This window comes from Mus caroli, chromosome 2 (genome assembly GCF_900094665.2).
Source record: "Mus caroli chromosome 2, CAROLI_EIJ_v1.1, whole genome shotgun sequence".
Lineage (NCBI taxonomy): Eukaryota > Metazoa > Chordata > Mammalia > Rodentia > Muridae > Mus > Mus caroli.
Genome location: NC_034571.1, coordinates 3,540,864 through 3,556,782, shown reverse-complemented (window position 1 = coordinate 3,556,782; position 15,919 = coordinate 3,540,864). Strand labels below are relative to the sequence as shown.

Below are 15,919 nucleotides of genomic sequence, written 5' to 3'. Positions count from 1 at the left end.
GTTTTGTTTCTTTGCTACTTTTAGAGCAATTTAGGTTGCTAGGGATGGATCTCATTTCTTCTGACTTTTCCATGATATCCTCTCATGTAAATCTTCACTTTATCCTACTAGTAGTGGTCACCCCCAAGAAATCTGTCATTCTTGGGCATTTTAGGAAGTTCTGCTGTGAAAGTCCAGGTGTGGCTTTATGGGCAGTTTTTCTAATACTGCACCCAGGGCTATAGAGTAAGTACACACTTCATCTCACCAAATGCGAGAGACCACCCTCTACAGTGACTAGACCCACTCAGCCTGCAAAGAGCTGTAAGTAGTGTTTCTTGTTTTCCCACATCACCACCTGGATTTATTTGACTTTGCATTTTTAGTAAGGTAGCTGATGGCTATCATTTCTATTTGCAGTTCTCTGAAATAGAACTTTATTTTATATACTGATTAGTATTTGGAATTTTTTTCTTCTCTCAATTATCAGTTACATCTTTTGTATATCTTTCTGTTTTTCTTTTTTCCTCATTCATTTATATAGTTGGATCTCTATTTCATTCATTTTTATATGGTAAATAACTCTTGTTCATTTTGTTACTATACTCTTATAATACAGGCATATATGTATTCCTTTAGGACTTACATGTTTAAGAAATTTTTCATATTCCATTTGCATGAGACATAGTTTTCCAATGTAAGTTATTTCTCTTATTTTCTTAATTATACATATTAAACATCTCTAATTCAGAAATCTGAAATGTGTTGTAGCACATAACCTAAGAATTGTTTTCAGAAGGTTTCAGATTTCAGCTTCTCAGATTAAATGTGCTTTACTGCTAAGTTTGAAAGCCTGAAATCTGAAATAATTCTAGAAGCAGACATTTCCAATAAGGGCCATACAGTGTGCCCTTTCATTTGACAGATGATTCACTAGGAGTGAGCTGGATCTTGTTGTATGGTGCCAAGGTGGTAAGATAAGGCATCATCATTTTCTGTCTGTGTACGGCATCCATCTTGGAAAGTGTCTACCTGCTTCTTAAGGATTCGCATTCTTCCCTCTTTCCTATAAAAATTGCCACATCATACACAAGGATCTGTTTGAGAACCTTGATTCAAACAGACCTGGGCCCCAGAGTCCTCTAAAAAAGACAGAGGTGCCAGAAATGATGAAACCTCATGCAGAGAGTTAAACACTCCAGGCTTTTACATATGGCCTACTTCCCATTAGACACGGAAAACTCAGCATGGCATCCCGTAGTGTGTGTGTGTGTGTGTGTGTGTGTGTGTGTGTGTAGGTATATACATAGCTATATGTGTGTTATAACATATATATGCTAACTCATAACATAGAAGTTGAAGATATTTAATGAATGTGATACACCTAGGCATAAATCAGAATGTTTTGGTAGACAAGAGGTCCTCTGAAACATGGGATATGAGCAGTTTCGTCCTGTAGCACACACAGAAAATGCTAGCCATGGTGGCACACACCTATAATCTTTGTGACTGGCTAGCCACTGTAGCAAAAGTTGGGATCCTCATGGTTCAACGAGAGCCCCAGTGTCAAAAAACAAGGTAGAGAGTAACTGAGAAAGACACCAACATCAGTCTCTTGCCTCCACGTCAAAAGAACACACACAATCCTGCTCAGTGTGGAGCACTTTATACTTTGACAATGATGAGTCTGTGCTACTTGTGTGCCTCAGCATAGCGTTATAAGGAAAACATACTAAGTACTAGAGAATACCCCACAGTAGCTTTTAGTAGCTTTTTTAGTACTTTCCAACATATTTCTTGTCTCTAGTTTTTGCTTATAAGTATGTTTTCTATATTTATACCTTTAAATATACATAGTATATTAACACTGAATTTTTCAATACTTAATGACTGTTCTACTCAAGGAAATCTTATTAATGATAGAATTTTCCATACTGTTTTTTCATCTTAGCCATGGAAAAATGATCTCTTTTTTTTTTTCCAAGATGAATCTCAACATGTAGAAAGTATATTTAAACAATCATAGGGATACACAATTTGACATTATGAGTTGTTTGATCTGGGAAAGGGAATGAGTAACTGAAAAAATTAAAGGCAGTAACAAAGTTACACTCGTAGAAAAGCATATATATATAGGGTAAACCTGTGTGTCTATATTCCTGAAACATGATTGCATGCAGTGTGCATGTGGACACATACATGTGTGCATGTATGCATGAGGACACATACAGTTCACACTAGAGATGCTAGAGTTGGTTGAACTACTATAGGCTTATTAGTTTTCCAGCTGGTAATAAAAGGAAGTACTTCAAAAGGGACTGTTTATTGCTTTTTAAGTTCATACATGCTTCTAGCAGCAAAGTGTAGGGTAGGTGAGGAATAGCCATATAATTTCCTTAATATTTGCTTAAGGAAGAATATTTAAAGTGGCAGTGAAGTATAGATGACAACATACATTTTGGAAAAATCAATAGTAATATATGGGGCAAAAGAAATTAATGAAATAAAAATGATTTGTGAACAGGGCAATGTCAAATGCACATTTATGATGAAATGTAGCTTTGAAGCTGAGATGCAAATGAATGGATTTCTTCTCTATGCATTTCAGAAGTTGGTATTCTAACCCCACTGTTGGTATTTAGAGAGCCAGTGGACAAGGAAATGGATGTTTTTCTCACCATTTAAGTTTTACTAGTGTATCTTTTACAAAATTCTGGGTTTCATTTTGATAATTTTTGAACATATTTAACATGTACTTAAGTCATCTTCACCCTATCACGCTCTGTCAGCTGCTTTCCTTACCCAATCCCCTCATTCTGCCTACATGCTATGCCTTTAAAGGGAAATAAATATTCTTTTTAATACCTTGGTATATCAATGCTTGACTTTAAAATATCTAGGACCTAAACTTAAATTCTATCTTGGAAGCCACTGTGATCCTTGCCAGTGTGCTATATGTATGATGTTTGGGAAATGCTTCTTAAAGGAAAGTCACAATTGTTTTATTTGCTATTACAGTGGTCTTTTTAGGTGTTTTAAATTCACTGAGAATACATAATCAGCATCATCATTACTATTAATAGAATTATCATCACCACTAGATGGTGTGTGGGGAATTAGGGACCCTGAATATTATAGAGTCCATTTTCCTGTCTGCAATCACTAATTGGCTGTTAGGGGAATATAGGAATCTATTATAGCATAGAAGAAAGGGTGGATAACATTTGGTGAACTCTTCTTGCTAATTAAAGTTGTCTTGGAGATAGGGTGATAAAATGTAGCCGTGGTGAAAGATGAGGTCTCCCAAACTTATACTTTTAAATTAAAATAGAGCACTAAAGTAGGCTTTATAAATATCTTTCACTGGAAGCAAATATTAGTTCAACTGCTGTTGGGAAAGGTTTAATTTTTCAGTGGAGCTAAGTTCTTGAGAATCCCTTATTAAACCCGTGTTTCCAGCAGGTCTACATATGTGAATTTGCCTGAATTGAAGTTCTGGCTCAATTCCCAGCCTATCCTTTCTATGAAGCGTTCCCTAAAACATGAGAAATGAAATGGCAGTTCTTGATTACACAGGTATCATCTTCCAAGTCCATCACTTTTTATTTCTTCTTTCTTTTGATGCTTTTTAGAGTCTAGAGGGAGACTTTGATGTCAGGAAATGTGCTGCTGTTAGCTTCATGTATGATACCGCGTGTCTGGCTTCCTCTAGATTGAAAACATAGTTGCAGGGCAATATAACTCATTCCATTCAGGTGATAATTGAGCAAAAATAGCTCATAAATCCAATTATGGGAAATCATTCATTGCTTTGATTATTATGTTTCTTTCCTCTTTCTCCTCGTGCTTAATTTTGAAAAGTAAGATGCAGTATCTCATGTAAGGATTCTGTCTCTCCTTTGTCTTTCGTATCCTACCTTAGTGCTTCTATGCTAGGACCCCTTAATACAGTTAGTTCTTCAAGATACGGTGACCCATAACCATACAATTATTTTGTTGCTATTTCACGACTGTAATTTTTTTCTAGTTCAGTTCCAGCTTTATATCTCCAAGTCTTACAACCAAAGTGTGTGGTGTCTTCAGCAACTGGGCTTTACTGTCTAACGTTGACAAGCAACCAGTAGCAAGGCAAAAGCCTTCATCAGTTTTGGAATATCTGGGGCCTCCTGAGGTTAATAGCTCACATGGCTCTAAGATCATTTCTTTCCACCTACAATTGGCACTTTTTTTTTACTAGACATTTTCTTTATTTACATTTCAAGTGTTATTTGGTTTCTTCATTTCCCCTCCAAAAACCCCATATCCCATTCCCCCTTTCCCTGCTCACCAACCTACCCACTCCCACTTCCCTGTCCTGGCATTCCCTATACTGGGGCATAGAGCCTTCACAGGAGCAGGGACCTCTCCCATTGATGTCCAACAAGGCCATCCTCAGCTACATATGCAGCTGTAGCCATGGGTCCCTCCATGTGTACTCTTTGGTTGGGGGTTTAGTCCCTGGGAGCTCTGGGGAGTGTACTGGTTAGTTCATATTGATGTTCCTCCTATGGGTCTGCAAGCTCCTTCAGCTCCTCCCATCCTTTCTCTAGCTCACTCATTGCGGACCTTGTCAGCAAGCACTTGTTGGCTTCCACAATAGTGTCTGGGTTTGGTAACTGTATATGTAATGGATCCCCAGGTGGGGTTAGCATGTAGGAGAATGAAAATCAATCCATTCTTATCTCCTTGTACAAAGCTCAAGTCCAAGTGACCTCCACATAAAACCAGAATCACTGAAACTTATAGAGAAGAAAGTAGGGAAGATCCTTGAGCACATGGGCACAGGGGAAAATTTCCTGAACAGAACACCCATAGCTTATGCTCTAAGATCAATAATTGACAAATGGGACCTCATAAAATTGCAAAGCTTCTGTAAGGCAAAGGATACTGTCAATAGGACAAAACGGCAACCAACAAATTGGGAAAAGATCTTTACCAAGCCTACATCTGATAGAGGGCTAATTTCCAGTATATGCAAAGAACTAAAGAAATTAGACTCCAGAAAATCAAAATAGCCCTATTTAAAAATGGGGTAAAGAGCTAAACAAAGAATTCTCAATTGAGGAATATCGAATGGCTGAGAAGTACCTAAAATGTTCAACATCCTTAGTCATCAGGGAAATGCAAATCAAAACAATCCTGAGATTCCATCTCTCACCAGTCAGAGTGGCTAAGGTTAAAACCTCAGGTGACAGCAGATGCTGGCAAAGATGTGGAGAAAGAGAAACACTCCTCCATTGCTAGTGGGATTGTAAGCTGGTACAACCGCTCTGAAAAATCAGTTTGGCAGTTCCTCAGAAAATTGGACATACTTCCTGAGGGCCCAGCAATACTACTCCTGGGCATATACCCAGAAGATGCTACAACATGTAATAAGGACACATGCTCCACTATGTTCAGAGCAGCCTTATTTATAATAGCCAGAAGCTAGAAAGAACCCAGATGTCCCTCAACAGAGGAATGGATACAGAAAGTGTGGTACATTTACACAATGTTGTACTACTTAGCTATTGAAAACAATGAGTTTATGAAATTCTTAGGCAAATGGATGGAACTAGAATATATCATCCTGAGTGAGGTAACCCAATCACAAAAGAACACACATGCTACGCACTCACTGGTAAGTGGATATTAGCCCAGAAGCTTGGAACACCCAAGGTACAATTCACAGACCACATGAAGCTCAAGAAGAGAAAGACGAAAGTGTGGATACTTCAGTCCTTCTTAGAGGGGGAACAAAATACCCATGGGAGGAGATACAGAGACTAAGAGTAGAACAGAGACTGAAGGAAAGGCCATCCAGAGACCTGGGTTCCATCCCATATATAGTTACAACTGTATTTTTTATGACTCTTAAGAATCATAAGTATCTAATATTCATGATAACTGATATGTGACCCCTGTGAGTGGGTTGTTCAACCCCTAAGGTTGAGATTTATGGGTTGAGAACCACTGTGCTAGAGCCTAGCAAATGACCTGCTCAGCACATACAGAGAATAGAAGTCCTTAACACGATAGTTAACAGTGACCCAAAATACTTCTAAAACTGTTATGAACACTGGAATAATTTCATATTAATTACAAGTGTAACAGGTTAATTATGATTATTTTACAATGCCAGGATAAAGTAGATGTGAGAGTTATTAAAGAGTAAACTTGCTATATAGCTTGCTGAAGACAATGTAGTGTTTCAGTGCTGTACCAAATCTTTGGATTGTACAAAATTTGTATTTGTTGCAAGACACTTAATAGCTACTGAAAATATACATTCCTACTTAGATATATTCTTATTGAGTCATAAATCATAGAGTTTAGATTGTGGTTGAAATTTTGACACTGAAAACTTGTGTGATTTGAGGGAGTGGAGGATGATGACAGATTCTGTGACGACAAGGTTCTTACAAGTGATTCTCTAGTTGTGTATTAGCAAAAGGCTTATTAAAAAACAACTTGTTCAATTTAAATGTTGCAAAAATCTTTAGCCTCACAAAGATGTTTCTACTCTGAGAAGACTAGAAATGAGTCAATTTTATGCAACAGAAAATACAGCAACCTTACCGTGTAATTTTGAGTTCTCCTCAGGCAATACATTTAATAAGCACATCAAACTCTCCCTTTTTTCCTGAAAGTTCACTAGCTCAATAGGTAACTGAGTTTTAGTGTGTAACACCACCTATCTTGTATTAGCATTGGTTTGCAAAAATGTAGCACATGGCTTTTGGCATATATTAGGAGTTTAGCAGACATTTTTATTTATATTAATGTATATATATATATATATATACATTATATATATATATATATATATATATATATATATATATATATATATATATATACATACATTTAGGAAACAAATTGTCCCATGTGGGTATGTGGAAATGTACTTGTGACAAATCCAGTAAGTAAGGTGAAACATCAACACTGGTACAAACTTCCATTCTTTTCAGCTTCATTTTGACTGGTAACATTGCCTGGAAACTAGTTGCAAGTTTCACACTAATGGCTTTCTGATGAATTAAAGTTGTGTGTCATAAGGCAGCTTTTTATATTCATCCCAGCAGCTGCATAGATCCTAATGTTATGCATTTCTCAAATCTCTATTTAGTTCTTGTAAGAGGAATACAGAATGCAGTTGATTATTAAAAAGTTTTGCCCTCATTTTAAAATATTCAGCCATTAAAAGTGAGAACATCATAAATTTTGCAAGCAAATTGATGAAACTAGAAAATATAATCCTGAGTGAGGTATCCCAGACCCCAAAGGACAGGCATGGTATGTACTCACTGATAAGTGGATTTTAGCCAAAAAGTATAGAATACTCATGATACAACCCATAGACTAACCATAAGAAGGTTAAAAAGAAGGAAGGCCCATGTGAGGATGCTTCAGTCCCACTTAGAAGGGGAAACAAAATATTCTGGGAGGCAGAGGGAAATCCAAGAGGTCTGGAATGGAGGTGGGAGGCTCCCAGGCATCAAAGTAGATGACAAACTGAAGAGGTCAAGTCCAGTAGATAGATAGGATCTCCAGTGGAGGGTTGGGGGTTTGGGGGAGGGCAGCGCCCTCTCAGAGGCAAGAGGGAGGGGGAATGGGAAGAAGAACTCTTGGAGCGGGGACTGGGAAGGAAGACAATATTTGGAATGTAAATAAATAAGACAGTTTTTTTTAAAAAAAGGTTTGCCCGCCGGGCAGTGGTGGCGCACGCCTTTGATTCCAGCACTCGGGAGGCAGAGGCAGGCAGATTTCTGAGTTTGAGGCAGGCCTGGTCTACAGAGTGAGTTCCAGGACAGCCAGGACTACACAGAGAAACCCTGTCTCGAAAAACAAAAAACAAAAAACAAAAAAAAAAAAAAAAAAAGTTTTGCCCTTTGTTAGGTAGACATGTTGTGGGGAAGCTGTTTGTGAGTCATCTCGGGATGTCTATCTGCAGAAGGGCTGTCAGACAGGAAGTAAATTTAGAGACCTACTTGTCCCTTCCACTATTAATCACTGGTGATTGGCTCCAGTAATTTTAGAAAAACAGGTGCTAGAGAATGTCTTTATGTGCAGAACATGAGTTGATAACTGTTACTCAAAGCTGCTCCAAAGTCATAGCTGAGGCATGACAGAGCCACAGAGGAGGAACGATAGATCTAATGAAGAAAATGTGGGAATATGGGAGAGAATGTAGAGATTCAAACTACTCCTAACTATTGTTAATCCAGTTCCTTACTTTCCCAGTTTGTCAGTGGTATGAAAAATAGTTTACATATGAATCAGTTTTATATATGTCTTTTTACCCTATCAGAGTGAAAAATTGTCTGATTTTTCACATTCTGTACTGCCTTCCTTTGAATATATCTGACATTCATGCTTTGACAATTGGTATATAAAGACAAATATAGAGGACATTAATCCTTGTAACAGTCAGGAACGGCCTAGCTCTGTTTTCAAGTAATGAATGCAGGAAATGGCAAATATTCTTTAAAGTTCTATTAGTAGTTTCTAAAGTAGAATTTTGAGTGTACTAGTATAATTAATGTGTTTAATTTTCTTTTCTGTGAAATCTCCAGACAGTACAAATGGGCCATCATTCTTCAGATGATCAAAAGGCCAAGCCATAGTAGAGCTTTTCCTCCTTTTCTTCCCCGACTTAGATCTTAGAGAGTATACTGATGAAGGGCTCAGGGTGGGAAGGAAGCCTTAGAAGCTGGGATGGACTAAGGACTGACTGGAAGACTCGGGCCCCAATAGAGGGCTGTGCTGGTTGTAGCCGCCTACGATGTCGGCTTTCACTTAGTATGTTTCTCTCTGTGCTCAACTCATGCAGTTATTTCCTAGAGTTTATTAATAATTTTCCAACCTATAAATTAGGAATGACTGGCAAGTCTAGGGCAGTAGACTGGATATCCAGTGATGGCCTTGATTTTAAATGGCATTGCGTTCTAAAGCTACTAAGGTATCATGCATGGCAGTGCACATCTGTAACCCAGCACTTAGGAGATCGGAGCAAGAACATTGGGAGCGCAAGCCATTGTGTGTATATATAGTTAGTTCAAGATATATGCTAGACATATATCCTGCTTAGGACATTACATCTACTTAATATTCATGATAAAACTAAAATGCACATATGTTATAGGTATCATAACATGAGCATGATCCTTGTTCACATTAAAATGGAGCAGTAGAATCTCTATTTTAATTGATAAGTAACATATTCGCACAAGTAATTTTAAATGTATGATTCTCCAGAACGAGTAACATTGGTTGGTCTGCCACTGACCCTGAGCAACATGATTTTGAACATTCAAAGCATCAGGCCTAGGCTGCTAGTATCCATCTTAGCTTGTGGTTCTGATCCTGTAAAAGCTAACTCATGCATGCACAACATGATAGGTCATGTCATGCCTCACAGCCTTTTTCCGTGCTATTCTTTTTTATAGTTTTTATAAGGCAGAATGTATTCAAAGCATCTGTCTTAAAAGGTGTTTTTCTCTAAAGGCTATGTAGAAAAGTTTATTCTCTGCTTTTCTGGTGTTTGTTTTGTTTGTTTTGTTTTGTTGTATTTTTGTCTTTGTCGTTGTCATTGTCATTGTTGTTATTGCTTACTTGCTTGCTTGTTTTTAAGAGAGTAATCAGAATGGCTTAATTGTCTTAGAAATTCCACAAATCAGAATTAAAAGCTATACTTTTTTAGTTTTTCAAAAGGATAAGCATGTCTGTTGACAGATACAGTCCTTTGTCCATCTTGACTTGGCCAGCAAAGATGATGTGCTGTTTAGTAATGTCAAAACTAAAGGCTTATTGCCCAGTTGTATATTTAAATTCCATTGAAATATGTGTTTCTTCTCCAGTTTTCTTCACTGTAATTTAATTCAAAGGTTGGTGGCATTGTAGGATGTCTACCACACTGGATTCGTGCTCAGACTTTCCATTCTTTTTTTCTGTTATCCCATTCCAATGGGAACAAGGTATTGTTAGTATGTCACCTACATTGGATTCTTGTTTTTGTATTAAATGGCATGATCCCAAACCATGTTCATATCATCCATCCTGGAGATTTGAGTAAAGTTAGAACTCTGCCCTTGTTTGCTTAAAAATGAATTTAAAACTGCAGTTGTCAGTTGTTCTCTGGTTGGGACCAGTCATGGCTTTCCACAATTCTCTCCATAGCTGCAAAAAGAAAGTGTTTTAAAGAGGAGAACTACGCTAGCTGTAGGTGTAAGGATAAACGTTAGAATGCAGTTAGGAATTATACTAGATTGGGGTTTTAGCAGTTGTGGATTCTTATCTAAGATCTATGACCTTATTAGCCACAGGTGGATGGAGATATATTTGTGCAAATTTGAGTGGTAATGGAGACATGACTGGGGTTGGAAGGACGAGGAGAAATGAATGATGTAAGCACAACACACATGCATGAAATGTAAGAAGTTATTTAGTAAGGACATTTATGAAGGTTTCAGCTACGTAACAGAAAAACTAGAGTTACTAACTTTTGAAATTTTGAGCTTCATGTTTTTCTTCCAACTCAACAGCATTTCCTTTGGATGTCCAAGGGAATGTTAAACTACATAAATGTCTGAACTCATTCTGTACAAGGATGAGACAATCAAAAGACTGTGCTATTTTACAGTTCAGAAGTCATTTCTCTTGTCCTTGAATCATTTTAGCAGGAGACAAGGAGGTCAGTAAACCCCAGTTCTATTTTTGTCCTGTCCAATGACTGGTTGTATGACCTTTCACAAGTCACTTAACTTCTCTGTCACTCTCTGCTAAATGAGCATGGAAGGCCCTGCTCCTCTGCCTGTCTCAAACAGTGACTTTATCAGGAAAGGTGCAGCTGCTCAGAGAGATTGGCCTGCTTTATGGCATGTTGCCAGCCCACCATCCATCCAGTTGTGCAGAAACATGACGGACAGCAACTCTAGTAAGGAGTGATGGCTTTCTAACAAGAGGCGCCAGGAAAGGGGTAACATTTGCCACCCGCTCCCCTGTCTCTTCTCTCTTCCCCCTCCCTCCCTCCTCTTTCTTCTGTTCTCCCCTCTGTGTTAATTAGGGTGCAATCATTCAGAGGTAATATTTTTTTCCTTAAACTTTATATTTTGTGAACAAACTTAAACAAATTAATTTTGCACTTAAATAAAATAAAGCAGTCAGTTGAACAGATTTAATAAGCCTGTTTTCTAGAAGTCAAGTTTTATTTTACTATGACCCTCTTGCTAAGAAATAGTACTTTTTAGCTATGTCTGAAGATGTAGAAGATTTCCTGATTCATGTAAGTAGACATAGATTCCCTATGAATGCATGTAAGTAAAATTTCTCTGTGTAAACAACCAAAAAATTTAATAGAAATATATACTAAACAATCAAATTTATCTACCCATTAATTGCTTGTCCTCTTAATTCAAAGAGAATTGACTCATTCAGAAATTACATGTTTGTACTATAAATTTTTATTTCCTTTTTAATGATAGTTTTAGAGTATTTAAAATACTTTACTTTGAAAACTATCTTTCTCCCCCAAAACAGGTAAAAAATAAATTAGCTTTTCACATAAGAATGCAGAGGGCGAATATACATGAAAATACCTTTGGACTTATCCACAGTGACCAAAGGGACTAGAGTATAAAATCAAGGGCTGAGTATGTTGGGGTTGGAAAGATAGCTCAGCAGGTAAGAAAGAGCACAGCCTGTTCTTGGAAAGCCTGAGTCCTCATCTTACTACTTCCTGTGGCTCACCACCAGCATTGCAAACAATCCTGCCTCCAGATAACTTTGGCCTCCAGAGGTGCTGACACTCTCATGGCATACCTCACACAGACTCAGACATACACACATACATACTATTAAAAATGACTATTTAAAAAGGATTCAGGTGTGTTCAGGTGTGCTTAGGTTTGAATCCTTACTCTACTATTTAATTGGTGGTTGATTTCTGCCTTTTGTTTAACAAATTCTGACTTGGCTAAAGTAGAATTCACCATTTTATGTAGTGTGATGAGTTTTTATATTTGAAAACAGTTGTTCAACCTCATTAGTTCTTCATATATCAATTTTCCTGTCTCAGACTTTTCCCTTTGTTTATGACAGGAACTTGATGTGAAGATATATCCAGTGCCAGTTCTCCAGGTTATGAATTTGTTTGCAACAGAAGTCAGTCTTTCCTTAGATGCCATTACCAGTCACACAGAGGTCATCTTTGATGAGTTTGTAACAGCAGGAACTATAGTAATGTGCTGATAGAAGTATACATTTCTGCCTATTAATTTATACATTAGAGAAGAAATGAACACCTTACTTGATAGCCATTGAGCACATACTTTCTGGGTAGTTATTTATCAAATAGTAGGGCTGTTCTCAACTTTACCATTTGTCCAAGAAGGGAAAAGACAACTAGGTGAGTTTTGCCTCAAGTGTCTAATGTTCTAGCACTTTAGTATCATTTTTAAATAACATCAAATTTACCAAGAGAATACAAAACTCAAAATCAAACTATTTGAAGAATTACCTAATCTGCACCACCTTTGAAATCTGTGTATTAAGAATTCCCAGCCAGGCAGTGGTGGCACACGCCTTTAATCCCAGCACTCGGGAGGCAGAGGCAGGCAGATTTCTGAGTTCCAGGCCAGCCTGGTCTACAAAATAAGTTCCAGGACAGCCAGGGCTATACAAAGAAACCCTGTCTCGAAAAACCAAAACCAACCAAACAACAAAAAAACAAACAACAACAACAAAATCCCAAAGTCCTATTTTGAAGTCCAAGACAACATTCAGGAAGCACACTTGCTCTAAAATAATTCAGATTAGAAAAGCTATGTTATACTAACTTGCAAACATGCCAGTAGTAGAGGAGTGTTCCTCTTTCATTACATCCTTGCATCTGCTGTCACCTGAGTTTTTGATCTTCACCATTCTGACTGGTATGAGGTGAAATCTCAGGATTGTTTTAATTTGCATTTCCCTGATGACTAAGGATGTTGAACATTTCTTTAGGTGCTTCTCAGCCATTCAGTATTCCTCAGTTAAAAATTCTTTGTTTAATTCTGTACCCCATTTTTAATAGGGTTATTTTGGTTCTCTGGAGTCTAACTTCTTGAGTTCTTTGTATATATTTGATATTAGCCCTCTAACTGTTATAGGCTTGGTAAAGATCTTTTCCCAATCTGTTGGTTGCTGTTTTGTCCTATTGACAGTGTCCTTTGCCTTATAGAAGCTTTGCAATTTTATGAGGTCCCATTTGTTAATTCTTGATCTTAGAGCATAAGCTATTGGTGTGCTGTTCAGGAAAATTTCCCCTGTGCCCATGTGCTCTAGGCTCTTCCCCACTTTCTTTTTTGTTAGTTTCAGTGTATCTGGTTGTATGTGGAGGTCTTTGATCCACTTNGACTTGAGCTTTGTACAAGGAGATAAGAATGGATGGATTTGCATTCTTGTACATGCTAAGCACCAGTTGAGCCAGCACCATTTGTTGAAAATGCCATCTATTTTCCACTGGATGTTTTTAGATACTTTGTCAAAGATAAAGTGACCATAGGTGTGTGGGTTCATCATTTTGGCAGTTCCTCAGAAAATTGGACCCAGCTATACCACTCCTGGACATATACCCAAAAGATGCTGCAGCATGTAATAAGGATACATGCTCCACTATGTTCATAGCAGCCTTATTTATAATAGTCAGAAGCTGGAAAGAACCCAGATGTCCCTCAACAGAGGAATGGATACAGGAAATGTGGTATATTTACACAATGGAGTACTACTCAGCTATTAAAAACAATGACTTCATGAGATTCTTAGGCAAATGGATGGAACTAGAAAATATCATCCTGAGTGAGGTAACCCAATCACAAAAGAACACACATGGTATGCACTCACTGATAAGTGGATATTAGCTCAGAAGCTCAGAGTACCCAAGATACAATTCACAGGCCACATGAATCTCAAGAAGAAGGAAGACAAAAGTGTGGATACTTCAGTCCTTCTTAGAAGGGGGAACAAAATACCCATGGAAGGAGATACAGAGACAAAGTGTGGAACAGAGACTGAAGGAAAGGCCATCCAGAGACTGCTCCACCTGGGGATCCATGCAGTCACCAAACCCAGACACTATTGTGGATGCCAACAAGTACTTGCTGACAGGAGCCTGATATAGCTGTCTCCTGAGAGGTTCTACCATTGCCTAACAAATACAGAGGTGGATGTTTGCAGCCAACCATTGGACTGAGTACAGGGTCCTCAATGGAAGAGTTAGAGAAAGGACCTAAGGAGCTGAAGTTGTTTGCAGCTCCATAGGAGGAACAACAATATGAACTAACCAGTATCTCCAGAGCTCTCAGTGAGCTCCCAACCAAAGAGTACATGTGGAGGGACCCATGGCTACAGCTGCATATGTAGCAGAGGATGGCCTTGTTGGGCATCAGTGGGAGGAGAGGCCCCTGCCCCTGTGAAGGCTCTATGCCCCTATGTAGAGGAATGCCAGGGCCTGGAAGCAGGAGTGGGTGGGTTGGTGAGCAAGGGGGAGGTGGGTGGAGATAGGGGGTTTTCGGATGGGAAACCAGGAAAGGGAATAACATTTGAAATGTAAATAAAATATCTAATTATATATATACATACATACACACACACACACACACATATATATATATGTATATATATATATATAATATAATATAATCTCTCTTGGTATTTTTCAGGATAATCACTCTCCATGAGCTTGTGACTGAATAGCACTTATAAGATAGTTGAGTATGTCTAGGTATAGTCTGTTTTTCTAATGCTATGTCACTATGTCCATCACTTTCAGTTTGTACTGCTCTTCCTTCTCTACTTGCTGCATTTCCATTTCTCCTTCTGCAGTTATTTGGGGTGTTACTGTGTGTCAACCGCCGTCCTATTTTGTGGTCACTTTTATGGACAGAAACAAAAGTGAATCATTAACTTGAGTATCTTATTGCCAAATAAAGTTAGACAGTTACTTAATTTTCAAAGTAAACATAAATTGTTAATTTTGAGAAGTACAATGGAAAGTTTTGTCTCAGAGCTGAAAGTTGGTGAGCTTCTTTGCTTTTTTTAACTTTTGGTTTCTGGAACACGATTGTGCCTTTTTATTATTGAAGAATGTTTCCATGATGCTTCTTGTAGGCATTGTCTTTAGGGCTTTTGGGAAGTCTTCTTCTGAATGCATAGAACTCAGTATGCTTAAAGAAAGGCTCTCGTGACAGAAAAGTAAACATAATACCTTTAAGTGAGTCAATTAGGTCTTAAAGGAAGGGCCCAGCACCAGCTAAAGGGCCTTTGTCTTTTGGATTTGCCCAATAACTGTAGACTAGAATGACAGGCAGAAAATCACTTCATCTTAGAATCACTTCATCTCTTCCAGCGCATGTACCACCAAAATAGAGCATCTGTGACTACTGATTTTTGGTTCTTACTCTATTCTTGTTGTGTTTACAAGAGAGAAACACTTCTTTTCCTTTCTGTACATGGTACCAATCTGCATTTGGAGAGGTTGTTTTGAAACTGTATCAATGTTGCAGGCCTTGGCTATGTCCTGGATCTTCTTCTCTGACTATGGCATTATGACAGTACCAACACTGCCAGGACTACTGTGCTTTCTAGCCTCTTGACCTCATTTCGCTTCTCTGCTTTTGACAATGAGGATAGAAGCCATTATAATGATGTACACTGCTTACTATGAGTTTAGTAACCAAGGACATGTGTTTTACATAATGTAGAATCAAATTCCAGAAGCTTTCATGATGTTCAGATATTGGCAAAGTAAAAAAAAAAAAAAAAAAAAAAAAAAGTGGTAGTAATATTATTTGGTTGTCTTGCTGGCTTCCAACCAGTTAGCTGTACCCATTAGACAGAAACAACCTAAAGCTATATTTTGGTGTTCATTCAAAAGGTCTTCAAG

The 15,919-nt window shown here is 37.9% G+C and overlaps 1 protein-coding gene across 22 annotated transcripts in view; it reads left to right on the top strand.

Moving 5' to 3' along the window:
* The window catches only part of Celf2 (CUGBP Elav-like family member 2), an 833,597-nt gene that overhangs the window by 601,005 nt on the left and 216,673 nt on the right, over positions 1–15,919 (top strand). Inside the window, exon 1 of one of the 22 annotated variants that reach the window (XM_029471531.1) lies at positions 3,336–3,555. The exons of the other annotated variants lie outside the window; for them this stretch is intronic. The gene's annotated coding sequence lies outside the window, so the exon portion shown is untranslated. Of the gene's footprint in view, positions 1–3,335; positions 3,556–15,919 lie in introns of those variants that run through there. 22 annotated transcript variants of the gene reach the window in all.